This window comes from Corvus kubaryi, unplaced genomic scaffold, assembly GCF_017639235.1.
Source record: "Corvus kubaryi isolate FWS band 111438036 unplaced genomic scaffold, C.kubaryi_AGA036_p1.0 split1-65, whole genome shotgun sequence".
Taxonomy (NCBI): domain Eukaryota; kingdom Metazoa; phylum Chordata; class Aves; order Passeriformes; family Corvidae; genus Corvus; species Corvus kubaryi.
In genome coordinates, this window is record NW_024582080.1 from 467,310 (window position 1) to 485,686 (window position 18,377).

Below are 18,377 nucleotides of genomic sequence, written 5' to 3' on the forward strand. Positions count from 1 at the left end.
ACAGCGGGTACTGCTTGACACGCCTGTGACTTCTACTCTTTGTTTAAGTGCTCAGTGTGTTAGTACCAGGGATGTTTTTCTTGGTATTTACACACGCACAAAGTGACCACTGACAACTTGGTGTGTCAATATTTACAGTTCTGCCAGGGGACTTCTGTCACGATCCGCTAATGCAAGCGGGGGTCGTGATGGTTCGTTTATCGATCTCAGAGTGTAAAAGGACACAAGAGATTTCAGTTTTAATCAAAACAGTGCACCTTTATTAAGTGCCCACAACACAGTAATGCAATAGAAGAGAGTAAGAGAGAGAGAGAGAGAGAGAGAAACAAAGTAGAGAGGGGGAAAAAGAGGGGCAATAGCTACCAATGGATGAGATGAAGTCCTCGTGGTCTTCCGCCAATAGATTCGTCTTCTTTCCGTGGGGAGATCTCGGACTCGGTTATTTCAGAAGGTCCCTTTATAGTCCTTTTCAGAAGCGAGGAGCAACTGGCCAAGAGGTTGGGAAATCTACAGCCATTTTTATGGGGTCCGTTGCTTTGGGAAACAGGTACAGGACAGACGTACAAGACAGGTGTACTGGAGAGGTGTACAGGACAGGTCATTCCTTTCCGCTTCAGCGCAGTCCTTCCCGCCTGGGCAGCAAGAACGGCGCAGTCCATTGTGACCTGCACTAATTTTCCTCAGGAATGCGTACCAGTTCCCAGTGGGCACACCCGTAGGCAACACTTGGCAGACAATCCCACCTCAGCCAGGCCAGGACTGCTGTGTTCAGTCTCTGTCTTCGGCGATGATCGTGAGGCAGATGAGGGATTTTCGGACCGTCTCTTACAACTTCTTGAAGACATCTCTTCTTGTGACCTGACAGACTGGAAACCCTACTTCTAAGCCTGGAAACCAAATTAACTTTTGTTCAGTTTAAGACAATCTTCAGCTTTACTCTGATAGTTGTCTTACTCCTGGTTGAAAAGCACGGCCTTCCAGAGAACACAAGCCAAGTGATTGTTATCTGCAGTAACACTTCAGTCATCCTGGAAAAGGCACCCATGCCACAGGGCAAGGTTGCTCATTCATGCCCAGCATCACTGGACACTTTCTTTTTGAGAGATTTTGGCTTTGTGTCCTATAAAACAGCCAAAGAATGTAAAATCCATTGGAGAGTCCAGGATGTTCCTATGTAGTGCTGACCAATGCCACTCGGAACCCAGCACAGGATGACCAGAAAGAGCCTCATCTCCACCCCCAGCTGCTCCCCAACTCTTCCTACCCGCATGCTGACAGACAGAAAGCAGAATCAAAATGGAGCCCACTCCCCTTTTGATGTGAGTCTTGGATCTGTATAAAGTCGCATCAGTGGCAAAAGGGATATATTCCTCAGTTTTAGAAGGACTTTATCTTGTTAAGGGAAAAATTGGACTCAGTTCCTCTGCAACAGACCTGTCATGACATCTGCAGAGACTGTCTGCAGAGGTTATTAAGTTTTTGAAGATGTTCTGGAATCTAAAATGGTATTGCAACAGTATTTATGCAATTCTAAGATGATGCGTGAGAATTTTAGTTTACTTTCAAGTCACAAGTTTTTACTTTGTGAATACCTGAAAAACTCATTACAGTATACATTTCAGATTGTATTTTACCTGAAGGTCATTACAGACTCTCAAAAAAAACTTTTTATGACAGGCCATATTGCAAAAGCAGCTACTCCATTTCTGTAAACCACAGAGAGTACACAAAAGGTTCATGTGTTTGGGTTGGATGTCCGAGCTGCATTTTAAACTACTTTTCATAATGCCCTCCAGGAATGTGTACACCCTGGTAATGATTTTACTGAGAATATATATGTTAACTTTTGTATAATCACTATCTTTTATGCATAAGGCCTTTTCCTTTTTTTCCCCCAGGAGTCAGAGAAAGGCCATAGAAAACTTGTGCATGTAATGTAAACTCACAGAATAACCTTAAAATCATCTAGTCTGCTCCCTGTCTCAAAGCAGGGAAAATCACAAAGTTAAATTAGGTTGCTTGGGACCATGTCTAGTAAAACTTTGAAAACTACCAAGGCTGCAGATTTCCACAGCCTCCTTAGGCCCCTGCTCTAGTCCTTCATCATTAGCACTGTGAGGGATTTTATTCTGTGCCCAGCTGGAATGGACATTTCACAGTAAGGAAAACAGCATAGGTGTTACCAGAGAGCTGTTAAGTTACCCTCAGTTTACTAGTTCTGAGCTGCACCAATGTAAGACAATGTTGATTTGAAGGAAAAATGCACATTTCATAGCATTAAACATTGTTTCAGGGCACATCGCATGAAAGGCTAAAACTAGACTAAAACATTTAAGATTAAAAAAAGAGGTTCTAGGTGATCTTAACAATTATTATATAGAATTGAATGGAAAATACTTTGCAAACAATATCAAGGTGATATAGAAGAGGTGGGTAAAGGTTGTCACGTAGCTTTCTGGAAGTAGCTTTCTGGTAATTTTTCTCAAAAGATATTTTGATCTGTCAGATCACATCATGAAAAAGACCAGAGGCAAGAATTGGTATTTTAAACTAGAGCTGTCTTATCTTCCATTTTTTGACTCCTGAGTACTTCTTGGAAAGGAGGCATTCAGATAGGATTATTAATGCAATATTTCAATGAATTGTACATGTGGGAGACATTAGGAAACACTCCTGCAACCAATCTGTATTTCCTTTATTGGAGTGTTATGGTGGTGCACTGTAGAGGATACAGAGGAAAAACCTTTGCAGTGGAGCTGATGGATTATGATGCCAAGCCTTGACTTTGCAGCACCATACAAGATCCATCATGATTTATATTAATTCCTATATCTCAGAAAGGCAAACAAGTTCAGTCTATTTGTCATATCCCATCACTTGCAGTAGCAAAACTGTCCTGCAGGAGAGAGTAGAAATCACACAGGACCTAACAACAGAAGGATGACATTAATTTCTATCCGCTCAGTAGTCTGCAATTCTTCATTTTCTCTGGGAGGTGTGAATGAAGTCCAGACATCCCAAAATGACCAGTGATGTTCAGTGTATTTTGTGGTAACATCAGGCTGGGAAGAGCAAGGGGCAAGCACAGGCAAAAGGTCATTGTTCAGTATGACAATCCTCCTGATCCATTCTCCCCTTTTAACAAAGCCTTAGACAACTACCTTGTGCTTAGCCACATGCTGTGGCCTGGACTCTGACTCCTCACATGGCACCCAAGCAGCAAAGATAAAAACCTGGGCTGTTCCACACAAGAAGTGAGGCTTAAATGACTTAGGTGTGATCCTGAGAGTTTGTAAAGTTTGGCCTGTGCTTTACCAGAAATGGAAATGCATCTCTAACGGCCTGAGTTTCAAAATCTGCACACTCCAACACCTTTGGAAACATCTCAAGCATCTCTTAAGGAGCCTGAGATTTAATTCCATGGCATTAGCCACATTAACGGCCTGAGCAGTTCAAGACCAACTTGTTTTCCACCTGCTCTAATCTTCCCTCCTTCATCCCCACATGGCTCTTTATACCAAGTACCTACTTCTCAATGTCCTCCTTGTGCCACACTGAAACACACTGAAGTCCTTGCTGAGTTAGATAGACAACATCAATACCTCAGTTTTGCAACTTTATGTTTTAACCAGTGGTACACCTAAAATCCTGAAATTTGCCTCAAGATCTATTTTTTCCAAACCCAGACCTCTTGGTTTCCAGACCTCTTGAGCTGAAACTCTTGGTCCAAGTAAGTGTCAGATTCCCACATCTTTTATTTCTGTTGTTTGCATTCAGTTTGAGTGTTGACAGTCTCATCCCACTGGCAAAGTGCAGTACATTCAGATCATGTCTTAGAATGAAATAAAAGACATCTAGCCAAAAAAACCCCAAAAAACCAAACACCAAAATTCATTCTCTTATGATTTTGGAAATACATACACAACTGCAGCTGTTTGGGCTCAATGAAGAACTTTGTGGTTTGTTTCATTTTTAGTGCCGAATGCTTAATGAGTTCTCAACTTTCTCCAAGTTATTTGTAACCAGTGCATGTTACATACAGCACATTCAGGCAGTGGCTAATGCCTTTGCCTCTAACATTTCTGTTCAACAGCAATAAAGGCCTAAATTGCTGTAAGTAAGTGGATAAACAAACTGTATTGTGATTCAAAGTGCTGTTTTCAAGTGGTAAAGGGAAAGAAAGTTTCTGACTTTTTTTTCCATTCAAATAACTTGTTCAGGGAAACTAAGGAAGGTAAGGATATTTTTGCTTGCACATGACTGTATTTGGCCATAGTTTCCAAGCCAAGCAAGACACATTAAACTCCTTCTGCAGTTTATGTTACTGTCACTTTTGTTTCTACCAGGATTAATTAGGTACATTGCAAACAACTTTCAAAATGAAAGAGGAATCACAACGTTCCCCACCTCTCACTATCTCCAGAGCAGAGCAAAGCACAGAGATGAAGTTGTTCATCTTCGTTATAACCAGAAAACCATCCTCTGTTCATAGAGAAGAGAAAATAGATTAAAACCATGGGGTTTTTATTAACTGCCTTTCAGATGGTCACACATACTCTGACACTGACATTCCTGCATAATACTAGATGGCCTATATCATTGATGAAAGGCACCACTGTGTTGTCTTATGAAAAAAAAAAGAGATTTTTTTCTCATATCTACAGAAATCTTCAACTAATATTGTTCTATACCCACATTAAATTGATATTCATTTCCTCAAGTGGGCTACAGCATTAGAGTCTGTAGCAGTTAGAAGCATCCCAGGTTGGTTATGACTTGGATACTTGTTTTGAGAAGCAGGTGTGGGGTCTGGTTAGACTCTGTCCAGCCCCAATGACTGTCCCTAGAGTGTTCATTGGCTCCTTAATCCCTCTGGTTCTTCAAAACTCCAGCTCAGCAGCTATCAGTGCTGAAGTAGTTTAAATTCTTATGGCTGGAATATGTGAAACAATTCAAATCTTTGCATCTGTTCTCGAGATTACAGGAAAAAAATTAATGCTGTTTGTTCTTTTAATATTTAGTATTTAGACAGAAGATGCCACACGTTCAGAAGAAGAACGAAGCATGGGTCAGACAGTGGTCATGTCATTAGAAGGGGCCATAAACCATGAAAGAGCCCCAAAGTACCCCCAGACTCTTTTCTGGGACCTTCCAGCAGAGGACTGCACATGATCCACAGTGTTGCATCAGACAGTGTAAAACTCCCACCTCCAGGGGAGGTACCAGCATGTTCCCACCTGAACCTGAACACACATTAGCCAATAAACTTCTTTTGTGGGCCATGTGAGACTTGGGGTACATCTACACAACACAGTTCCACAGAAATATTTGAGCTTGCTCCAAACCCAATGACACTTTAACATTGTTTCTACACTAGAAATCTTTATCCCAATCGCAGCCACTATGCTGTTTCCAAAACCAAAGCACCATGCTGCATGGTACAGGGTGAAGGTGGTGTCTTAGTGGGGCAAGGAACTACACGGTGGTGTTGTGTCCAAAGATACAGACAATTCATGACAGTTACATGAAATGCAGAAGTTTTACACAGATGACTTCCAAAAAGGTACCTAAATGGTTCCTATCCTCCAGAACCCACATCCAAATTATCTGCAATGTAATTTCATTCAAGTCAATAGAGACAGTGTTGAAGTCAATGGAGGGTACAACAGAGATTAATTTGTCCCTTAAAGCTTTAACAACAGGAAATAACCACCTGGCTCTACATGCCTGCTTTATTAAATTTTTGTAAGACACAGAGTGACAGTTCTTATAGAAAGACAGATTATTATTGTGCACCATCCAAGCATCGTTCCTCAAACCTGGGCTTTATTCAGTGGGAGGAACATATGTATTGCTTGTTCCACTTATCTATGTCTTTCTTCTTTCATAAATGAAGATGGTTTGTATTATTGTAGTTGATGTCAGTAAAGCCGTAGTTCCCATAATCTTCATTGCAAGCAAGCAATGCAATGCTTAAAGCCTGCATCTCTATTCAAAATATATAAATAAAATAAATAAGTATTCCATCAAGGACCACATGCACACAGCAGGGGACTTAATTTATTGTCTTTCTGTGCCATTGCCTTCTCCATTTTATGAAAATAAAATTAATTTGCCAAGTCTTGAGATATGAAGGAGGTATATCTTCTCACAGGGATTTAGCTATATGGGTTCATCCCAATATTAAGAGAAATTGTATAACCAGATCCTCACCAAAAAAACTCCAGGAAATTTACCCTTTCACAGAAAATGTGAATTTTCGTTAACAACTTATAATGTGGAAACAAGAGTTTTAAGGTCAAGAAAAGTGGTTACATCAAATAAATTCACACTAGTGATCTTCTGTCCCCCTCCAAGAGCAAGTAAGGTGTATGCAAGGAGCTTAAAGTAGGTACTTTCTTACATTAAGCCATGTTCACAGAGTCTTAAAGGAGCCCCTTTTCATCTGATTTATATCAGTAGGCACAAAATCACAGGTGTTTTCATTGCTTCTAAAGAAAAGACCATATTGCCAAGTTCAGGATGCCATCTTCCTCCTGACCCTCTTTAAAACTGTGTAAAACTTGAAACTTTCCCACCCATCATGAATATGTCTTGGGCTTCATTTGATATAAATTTACATGTGTGTGAGGCTAAAAGCAGAAGTTTAAGACATTTTAAACTTCTTTAAGTGAAATTACAAAGGCTAATACAAATGTTTTTCACCAGAAAACTATGGCAGAGCTGGCTTCCTCTGTGTCTTTGTATACAAACCACATTTGAGAGCATAAGTCAGTAGGCAGGAAACTGAGCCGCTGAAATAAAAACCCCAGAAAATACAAACTTTATTAGAAAGGCTAACAATTGCTGTTTTCCTTTTAATGGTCTAACTTTGTAACATGATTATGATGGGATTTACCAGAATTACTCCCATGCATACAGGAAGCAGCCCATTCCCCATTTTACCGTCTGCAGTGTCATGCTGGGGTTTTAATAGAATTCTGTGGGCATGATATAATTGCAAATCTAGTAAGGAGTTTTTATTTGCAGTATTTGTCATAATGCAATGTGTAAAGTTTTACTAGTGTCTATTCAGAAAGCTCTGAATTACAAGCAGCCAGAAGCCAGAAAAGTGCTAATTAAAGTATACAACAAAATATTAATCAAGAGATCTGGGGGAGGAGAAGGGAAAGAAACTACTTCAATTAGTCACACCATTATGTGGCATCCAGCATAGCCTGAAAGAAAAAGCTAGCTGTACTGATGAAACAGCCAAGGAAAATAGCTACAAGACCTCTGTGGAAAGGAGTATGAGTGCAGGGACCACAAGTGGATTCTATAGATCCACATGAGCTTCTGACAAAGACCATTTGCAGAAGAAAACACTCAGCACTGAGAGCATTGTGCATGAGCTGTTCTAAGAGCACTTCCCCACATTTGCTTTCCCAAGCCTTATGTTGTGAATAATAATCACAACAGGGAAGTTAAACATGCCATACTACAGAAAACAATGGTTAATTACATGTAAGCCTCCTTTCACTGATGGGTGAATCAGCATGCTTCCCTCTGCGCGTCCCACCAGCAGCGCTAAAGGCCACAATGGAAATGTCCCTGTCTGTGCTGTGTACTAGGGCTTGGTCTTCTCACCCCTTCTGTCCATATTGCTTGTATGAGACTCAAACAAATGCATCATTGATTCTTATCTTCATCCCCTTTAAAGTTTGATAATGGCAGCCACCCCCTAATAATGCATATTCCTGGAATTCCTCTTGTGACCCTGTATAGACACCTACACCATGCTATTTGCAACTGGTATTTGTCATTTGTCGCTATCTGAGATGCAATGAATTTTTCCCATAGCAGCCCTCCCAGAAATGGGGTGATCATTGTGACGAGAGGGTTCAGAAGGTATTTTGTTGAAGTGTTTTCTGTCAATCACATTATGAGCATTTGGATTGGGTTGGGGCTTCTTATTTTTGTCTTTATTGCCCTGGAAATTCTAATTCATATGCATTGTATAACAAAAAAAATCTGCTCTGCCAAGGAGTGAAATTCCTCTATCCTTTCCCTGTGAATTCTGGAAAGTCACTACTTTCTGTTCCCCTATTTGAGAGTAGAGCCAATGCCTGACTCTAGAACATCAGCATTTGCCCATGTGAGAGGTTGATCTATTAAAGGTTAATGACTCAAAACATTTGCCCATTTGTGGAAGGGGCAGGATGCTTTGCTGAAGGCATATTTGCACCCCCGTGGAGAGAGATGTGAGTTTTTGGGTGTGTAATGGCAAACCTCTATCTGCATGAGCCAGAGGGGGTGAACAATCACCACCAGAGTCGACAAGCCAGGCTTTGAGGCTGATAAGAGGCAGATTCTGTGAGGTGGGATGGTGCTTTTCATCATGCCAATTACTCTCCCTTACACAACTCACTCAATTGTAAAACTGCCCCTCCACCTCCTCCCCAGGAAAGGTCCTGAGGGTTTTCATCCCTCCTGACGGGACATTCCCAGCTCAACTGCGCTGATGTGAGAGGCAGCTGTCATGTCTTAGAAGGTGTCATAAACCATCATAACCCCCAAAATGCCCCCAGACTCATTTCTGAGGCCTTCCAGCCGATGACTGAAAGCTCCCCCAGAGGAGGTACCTGGCTGTTCCCACTGAGCCTGGGTGTATTTGAACCCATCGGACTTTGTGCTTTATGGGTTTCTTCTCCAATCCCCAATGGATCATCACTTTGACCAAGGAATGTCTAAGCTGCAACAATCAAGTCTCATCCCAAGATCTAAGGGTGGTGATTATGTATCTTTCTACTCTTATCCTTTCTTTCTTTTCCTCATGCACTTTCTTCAGTAATATTTTTATGCTTTCATATTGATGTATTACTACAGCTAACAGTAAGCAAAATGGCTACATGCTTGCCTTCCATTACAACCAAATTGTTCTAAAATAAACCCTTCATGTGTATATGTACAAACACTGATCATCTAGTGTCCTTTCACTCTACTCCACCCCAAGGGATCTATTAACACAAACCCAGGTTACCCTCGCCTTCTGGAATGGGTCGTAACAGCCCACAGTATTGTATTTATACCACCAATTTCTTGGGACATTGACCTGCTGACTGGCAGCCAGTTTTAATGACAGCTGCTACAATTTTCTGTACAGTAAAATCCTGTGCATGGCCACATCAAAATAGACAAGTCAATATGAGGTCTTGAGAAATTCCCACCAAAATATTAAAGGTTGCAATTCTGTTTTATTGGAACAAAGCAGGGAGTAGGATGCAAGACAAAGAAGTTTCAAATTTATTTTCCTGGGGTTTCATAGTATGCATTTAATAGACAATCAGAACCTCTGTCACCTCTGTTTTTCAGAACCTCTTTCCATCAGACAACATTTTCAGTGTTTCAGGTATAGCACTGGAGAATGAAATTCCTTTTCCAGCTTTATAGTCTTTTTCTTCCTACAATAATTTCAGACTGTGCCGAAGGAGAGAAATCTGCTTGGAAATTTTCTTGGTTTTTTGCATTATGGAAAGATCGTGTCTGAAGAAGTGAACCCACATAGAATCACAGAATCATCATCTGCATCAGATGAAGTGTGTGGGTTTGTAATGATTTCATAGCACACTGTGCCCACAGTTCAATCTAGATGATATAGCATTTGCCTTGGGTAAATGTAGAAGTCAACAAGGCATTAACTCTCTCTTGAGGATTAACATGACCTCTGTATCACAGTCAAAATCCCATTTTGCTTCTAATTTATACCTTCTGAAATCTTTTTCCTCAACATGGTGATCATGACTGATTATTTGAAAGCCATAAACCACATCAAAAAATTGCAGGACTAGCATTAAAGAAAAATATGCCTAGAAATAATTTGGAGTCCTAATAGATACATGAAATATTAGGAAAGCTCATGATAGAATTACACAAGTCAGTAGGACCATGATGACATCACTCCATGTATAGTTAAATTTCAGATACAAAGTTTGACAGCAGCAGAATGACGTCTGCACTGCTGGAGGAGCTGTTTCACACTCGTGTTGCTAGAAAAACAGATTGGAAGTTCTCAGATGTTTAGGATAGGAAGACATTACTGTTTCCCTGATGACCTAAACAAAAATCAGTCTTTAAGGATGAGAGTCTGATTCTGCAATGTGAGCCTTGTTCAGTAAAAGTTCAGTTTTGAGTACTTCAAGGCTATGCTCATGAGGAAATAAACACTTGTCAGTGTCAGTTAGTCTCACCAAGGCAGATAATCAGTTTTGGCACAAATTCTGGCCTTGCTCTTTACTGTCAAGGGTGCAAGAAAGAGGGTCTGAGCCTAAACATTGTTTCTGAATGCAGTCTGGACGTGTCTCACCTAAGAGAGGAAAAAGACAGTATCTGTGTAGCCACTCAGGTTATCATTGCTCTGTCACAACTTTGACGAAACTGAAAGAAACTGAAGACAATACTGAGTTTCAACAGATTTGTGCTCAGCATGATGTTATCTGACCCATCCATACTTCAGAAATAATTGCTTTCCCTCCCACTTGCTCAATTTTATGGGTTTTTTTAATATGTCACAATTTTGCCTTTGCATAAAACCCATCCCTCTCTTTAATTTTCCCTCTTTTTAGCCACCCCAAATATTACATATCTATACATATATTGCATTTATAAGGAATTCAAGCACTTTCTCTTGCTCATATCCTTAAGCCTGGTGGCTGTAATCTGCTCTTTTCCAGACATTTAGCTAATGATCTTTGTTGGATTTTACCCTTGAACATGTTCTCTAAAGGCCTTGTCTTTAGAAAGCATTTTAGAAAGCAAAGTTTTAAGATATAGGCTCTCATTCAGTCCATAATCTTCAGAAATGTCTTTTTGATGTGTTGAGGCTTATCCCTCTGGAGCCTGCAGCATGTCAGAGGGTAGACCTGGGGCTGAGCTGGAGCTGTGACATATTCCTTCACAAGCTGCCTGCTGTGGGAACTCTGGTAGTTTCCTTCCCTCTGTTAAATCATGGAACAAGGACAGTGCAAGTCAGCTTCTTTAAATTTCTTTAAAGCTTTAGTTCCAGTTCTGCATGCCTGTCCCTGTGAAAGCTTCTGTTAATGTCAGATGAGCTGGGAACAAGTCTCACCCACAAACTGCATATCCTGAGCACAGCATCTCATAACAAAGGCACTGTTAGAAGTTGGTAAGTGCTTTTCACTCATTCAGAGCTAAACCTCACAGAACCTTTTCTCACTTTGCTATACAGGAGGTAAACCAAGTCTTAACTGCATAGAATTTAATGTCAGCCACCTTTACTGCTGTAATGTCAATTAGCAGATGTTTTGAAGGTGGTCACCTGTCCCCACATAAACATGAGAAACTGATGAATTTTTCTTTTAACTTCATTGCATTAGCATTAGGTTTCACCGATTTATCAAACATGAAGTGATGCATTTCTGCCACTGCAGATGCTCAACTATAATATGAAAAAAAATCCTGCTCTGTTTTGTTTGGGGTTTTTTGTTGCTTGCTGATTTGGTTGCAGTAGATAAAATTTCTAAAAGACAAACTTCCTGTAATTATGAGAAAGGCACTGGATGAAAAATATAAGTTTGCTGCTAGATTTTGTCCAGTATCTTGAAATATTCATGAAGTGTGAAGCTCTATGCCGTGTTATTTGGTTATTCTAGGACACTTATACAAGCTGAAATTATTAGTAACTATTGATAAATAACTGGGTCATCAGGTCAAAAACAGTTTATTAAAAGATTTTGAACAATGAATGAGGGAATACGGGTATAGAGAAGAAAGAGGTGGGACTGTCCCAACATGAAGGATTCATAGTGCAACTCAAGATCTGTGTGAGGACACTGGGAGATTAGAAATCCTGGTCAGACCCTCAGACCGTTATGGATAGCAATGCTCAGAGAAGACCTTCAATAGCAGCTGCCTGATGCTGTGCTGGTGTCCAGAATTCCTCCTGATGACCAATATCTCGTTGTACTGCCTGTTGAATGAGCACACTGGAAGGCATTGCTCTGCTTTCCAAGATGTTCTAGTAGAAAAACCACACAGGGAGAAGGCAAAAGCTAACACAGTTCGGCGGATTAGCTCTTGACTTTGTTTTATTTCTATAACAGAATTAACCATACTTTGGTTTTTTGGTTTTTTAAACTAAATTCATTTCAGACTTTATGTATGGGTGGGAAACGGTAATGAAGGACCATTACTTTCTTTTATGTAAGTAGCAGAAATTAAGGGGTTGCATGAGTAGAGACAGAGAATAGATCTTTTAAAACATAGTGTAGGGCGTGAAGAGCATTTATTTTTATAGTCTCAAAGGACTGATTGGTGCTAAACAAAATTTAAGAATTATGAGTGCTTGCATTTCCTAGGAAAAGGGTTGAAAAGCAGTGTGCAATATCTCTATAATTTCTAAGAGGTTATTAGTGGTACAATAAACCCACTATCAGTTTAATCCTCGTTACTTTTTCAGTGATCTGAACTAAAATATTTTGGATTTTGGTCACTTCTGCAGATAAGGACAGACTGGAAGAAAAATTTAAAAAGACTTTTTCATAAAATAAGGCCAAAGCATCACAATGTATTTTTCTTTCTGGAAAAAAAGTGATTGGAAGATATCTTTAAAACATTATAAACTAAAGGGTAGTAGCAATTAGTAAGGTAGCACAGAAGTAGCTGAAATTAAGTTGTGGGTTTTCTTGAAGTTTTTTCAGTCTTCGTAAGGTTTCACATTCAGTACAGATGGAGTTTCTGGCAGGATTATCTTTCAAAGCATCTGCAGCACTTAAGAGAATCTTGTCTGTGTACACACAAATCATTTAATAAAACACCCAGAGAAAGTATAGGGTCCTGGCAGATAGCTGACCAGAAGGAAACTTCCCTCTCTAAAGCTGATTCACCTACAAAGAGAAATGTATTTCTACAAATATATGAACTAGAGCGATTTATTCTAATAAAGTCTGTCTTTCCCCATTATTCCTATGAATACAGGGTTATTTCTTAGCGAGTAGAGTTCACAACTGCCCTAAGATGTACACATATACTGTTCTGAAGATGTACCTCATAATCTGCCATTGAAAAACCAGTCTGGGCTGCAGTGGCCCTTGGGTTGTATCTCAGAGGTGCCATAACTCCATGCTGCCTCACCGAAAAGACTGCATTAATTGCACATCCATGTCACTGTGTTTTGGAACTAGAAGGTGACACATTTTGGAATCAGTTAGATTAAACACTTTCAGACGCAAAGGATCATTAAAAAGAGGAATGCATTCCCACAAATTATTCCAAAGGCCAAATCTTGCATGAAATTGAAAACAGAACTATCAGTTTATGAGATAACAATGACTGCAATTACATAGATGAGGTTTTATGCATAACCAGTTTTCATGTGACCAAATAACAGTGATCTATTTATATACATTGTGCATAAGTATGACATATCCAGACTTGAAGAGGACAGTTTTCTTATGAACATATTTTTCAGCCTTTTTTCTCTGCTCTTCTGAAGCATCTGGTACTGGATTCTGTGAAAGTTCTCGTCAGAACCAGTCAGCTTTTTGGTTTGAGTTTGGATATCAAACCTCATTTTCTAGCTGCACACAAGACTGTGTAGGACTGCATAATGAAAGTCTGGAAGGAGAATTATAACTAATATGAAAAGAAATCTACCCAGTGAATTTTCTTGGAAAATGGTAAAAGTGAAACATAAATAGCACTTTTTAATAGAAAATGCTGAAACAAATCTGTCCTGTTGCCTTGGAGTCAGCATTCTGCACTGCACAAGAATTCTCTCGACAGTAACAAGAATACCTTTCAGGCTACAAGGATAGGTAAATGGACCAACAGAGCAAGACCAGCTCCTTTAAACTCTTTATCAGTGACACCAGTGCTTAAGTAGCACCTGATCGTTGCTGGGACATATGCATCACTGCAAATTAAGCTGGTACCCTTCAGGATCAAAATGGAAAGTTTAGTGTAAAACTGTGCCCATTGGTACTGACATTAGCTACTGCTAATGATCCCAGCTGCAGCATAACTGATTGACTTACTGTTCAAGCTTCTGTGGAGGAAGCATTTGGGAGAAGTTTCCTGATTTGCAGCTGTCTGAGGCTGATGTCATGGTTTACTAACATGGAAATATTCACCATAAGACATGGACTTGGCTTTAAGCTGCAAGGGAGTTTGGGACTTACGGGTTTTGCATTGTTGGTTCTTTTTATTATACAAAATATTTCCCCCGTGTAAGAAGCTCTTCAATGAATCACAACAATAGTTCTGAGCACAGCTAAATTAAATACAGCATAAATTTAAACACATGTAATCTTTTTAGACATTAGCAAGATGATTTTCCCATTATTGCTAAGTGTGTTTATGAGTGTAACAGCCATTCCAGAAAAAAAAAAAATTAGAAAGTTCCATTTGAATGGATCATTTATTCTCTTTATTGTTTAAACTTTTGTTCTGCAAAGCTTAATTACAAGTGAATGCCTGTAATGGTGAATTTTTTCTGCCAAAGTCTAGTGCTATGAGGCCTTAACAACTGCAGAGCACACAGAGATCACAGATGTTGGTACTCCAACATTCCTGGAGCCCACGACTTCGTTGAGGCATATTGAGTTTCTTGCTGGGCTGCAGGAGACTTAACAATACTAGCTTTAAGCTAAACACAAGCAAAGAGGATCAACATACTGCCATGCATGGGAAATAACTCACACTCTGTATGTTTGCCTTGTCTTCACTCCAATTTGGGGCATTGCTTTTGCTTCAATGGCATGCAATGCTGCTCTCCGGTTGCCATCACAGACTGCTTGTTTCCAGAGCAATCTTAAACTTGCTCTCTGTCACACAAACACATTTGTTACTGCAGGTTAGCAAACTGTGCTGGATTACTTGCCTGTTCACAGATGTAACACATAGAAATTGCTCAACACCCCTCTGCTTTTGGATTTACCCTGCAGTCTGGTCTTAGGATAGTCCCCAAGTTGCTGTGATAAATGCTTCATCTACTCAGTATTTTTAAATCAGAAGCCTGTACAAATAGTGAACATTCTGTTAAATTACTTCAAAATGTGAACCAATCCATGACTGATTTTCTTCCTTATTTCCTGGAATGAGCAACCACTTTGCAGGAACACGAGGGATTACTCTGTGGTCAGTGTAGGATCAGGTTCATCCATACCTGAAAAGCAGACAAGCAGGGCACCTAAACCAGGAAGCCAGGAGTTCTCAGTACTAAGGTGTTTTAAAAGCAAGACATCTCTGCAAGAGGTGATTTGAATTCTTATCTGGTGATGACCCTCTCTCTCTGCTGTGACAATGAGGCAATATGACTAAGGCTGTGGTCCTAGGCTGGACACCTGAGCTGCATGCAGGTGGGTGCTGTAAAGCAGAGTTTCACCCTGACCAGTTATTTTCAGCTGTCTAAGAAATTGTAAATCATCAATGGTACTCAGAGCCTGCAGAATTGCTGCTGTACACACCCAAAAGACAACAGCTGCTGACCTAAAGAGCAAGTAACAAATGCTTGAGAATAGAGAAGGCCATTTTAAGGAGGTGATATGACAGTGCTAGTAAACGTTTGAAGACTTTAAGTGGCCCAGAGAATGTGTAAATTATTTTATAAGCTAAGGCATAGGCCACAGACAGAGGTCTGTGAAGGAGAGCTTTTTCAGGTTCTCAACAGGGACTCACTACTGACTATCATGACTGCTGGGTACAAAATGGAAGTTAGAAGGTAGATCCAGTCTGTCTGGAGACAAAGGTTAATCATTTCTAGTTTCTGCATTTGCAAGGTGATTTTATGGAGCATTTACTATACTAAAACTATGTACTGGTGATTAGATCAAGAAGATCTTTGCCCTTGGGCAGTACTCTTTTGGCCTTGCACTCAAGCTCAGGCTGCAATTCTTATTTGCAGGTAAAATAAACCTTTATATTTTCTTCTTAAAATCTAATGCTTGGGCAAGATTTATCCTAAATGGGCTGGCCTGTGCTTTAAGAATTTTAAAAGTATATGACAACTGTTTTCTTTCTTTTTAAATTACATTGAATGTGCATTCTTGGATGGAGTATTTGGTTTTTTATTATTTTATTTACCCATTTTTTTCAACAATTAAGATATTCAGCAAAGTTCTTTTAGATTTAGGGGGTTTGAGTACTTTGAAAATTTGGGGAACTGATTCCTTGTAGTCTTTTTCCTCACAGTTGTCAATCCTTAAAATAGTATATGTTGGTACATCATCTGTTTTCAAAGAGACAAGTACCATGGAGAAATTTCAACCAGTAAAGGTTTCATTACAGGCACAAAATAGATAAAGCAGAAATGCATTCGTTTCACATTAGGAAGAGAGGAAAAAGTAGTGCTATTTGAACAAAAGATTTTTGGAAAATGTTTCACAGCATCTTAGGAAACTTCACACCAAAGAGCTTTGCATATTGCACACAGAGCTTTGAGGATATATGCCACACAGTCTCTCCAGAAAAAGGGGTAACATGGGGAGGAGTGACTTAAAAGAGCAGAGCACACTTCACTTTGGAGAATTATGATCCACTTCCTTGAATCAGGGGAAGAATATCAAATACCACTACAAATATACACAAAGATACAAGTCTGGGGACTGGTCCTTTCCAAATCTGTGCATGGAACACTTTCTGCCAAGTATCTATTAACCTTTATGAATCCTGACAGCCTTGAGCTACTGTTGATATTAAAGGTAGCAACTGATTGGCAGAAAAATATTTATAATTAAATGCACTTTCAGGCTTTTCATTTTTCATGGGTACTGTCCACTGCAGACCACTCAACATGGATTTGATGGATTTGCACTGTGTATTTTTTGCACAACTGGAAAATGAAGAGGTTTCTGGACTGAAAAGACCCTTCTGCACTTGAAGATTTTCCAAAAGCTCCCTCCTTCAATGAAGCCTGAGCAAGGTGATTCTCCTCTGGGTTTTCTTGAAAACAAAGATTGTGTGTCATCTTCCTTGGAAGAGGTTCTGGAAGCTGGAAGGAGATTAGAATGATGACGCCTTTGTCAGCTCTTTCAATTCTATCTAGACCTTACTTTCCTGAATTACATATTACAGCTCCATATTCACAGCTGGCTGCTCCAACATGCTTCTCATCCTTGCATAATATAAACTGTGTGGGATCCCATAGTCTTAAAGAATAATGAGCTCTTCCATCTGCTTTTCACATGTTCAGTCATTCTTCACAGGCAAGTCTCACTCTGGAGGTCTTTAAATGGTTAATCCCATTTCCAATGCCAATCCAGAAATTCTAGACACTCATGCTAGTGATGGTCTACCAGAAGGACACTGGAAGATTTGAGCAATTTGGATATCTCCCTAATGATTCATTTGGTGTCAGGAGGTTCTGAGAATACCGGCAATGGAATGAGAAAGTGGAAGATGAACTGGCAAATCTGGTGGCATAAAAATAGCTGTCTTGTACCACTTCTGGGAAGTCTGCAAGAAAAAAATGCCCTGTGCTATTCTAAGGCATGTGTGCTTCAACTTAAAGATTTCAAGATGTTCCTCTCAAGACATCAGTAAGGTCCCTCTGAGTCAGATATGAAGAATAAAGAACTGGTGAACAAGTCCATTTTACAAGTTTTTTACAAAGTACTTGACAGTACTTGAACTCTTCACATTATGTTAAATTTTTATTCTTCTGAGACATTTATATTTCTGAAGGCAATAAACAAGATTTCTATCTGTGTCTTTGAATTTGTGCAATGGTGTAAGACCTTCCCTTTCTACTAAAACATTTTTTGACCTGAAGCTACACACAACTGTTGTACTAATGTAAGAGAAAGCAAACAAATAGCAAGAACACACATACAAAAGACAAAAGTATTTCACTTTTACAGTGCTGTAGTTTTGCTGAGTTTGGTCTATGACTTTGCCTGGGGTAATTCTGACAAAATCCTTATTATTTGGTTACATCTGGTGAAGAAGAAAGGGTATTGCAAGGGAGAAAAAGGAGCTAAGGGGCATAAGGATTCAGAAATATCATTTCAACAAAATCTTAAATCTGTTTTGTTCCACTGTTTCTGGGAAGAAAAACCTACTGCTGTCTCAGGAAGAATGTCTTAGACAGTCTGTATAACCAATTTGGTAGCAGATGAGGGAGAAAAATGAATCTGTATTTCTTGCAGGCTGGGCATGTCCCCTGCCTGCTGGGTTACAGAGAAGCTTAAGCAACCCTTCTCTCCGAGCAATAAGGGAAACCGAGAGGGTTTTTTGGTTGATTGTTTTTTTGAGTTTTTTTTTCTGTGAAACACAATGCAGAACAACTAACAGGATGGCCAGAATGTACAAATTTGCTTCCTCCTGAGAAAAACTAATAAAACAGTGGTTCAGCACACTTGAAAATTGGAGCACAGATTCATTTG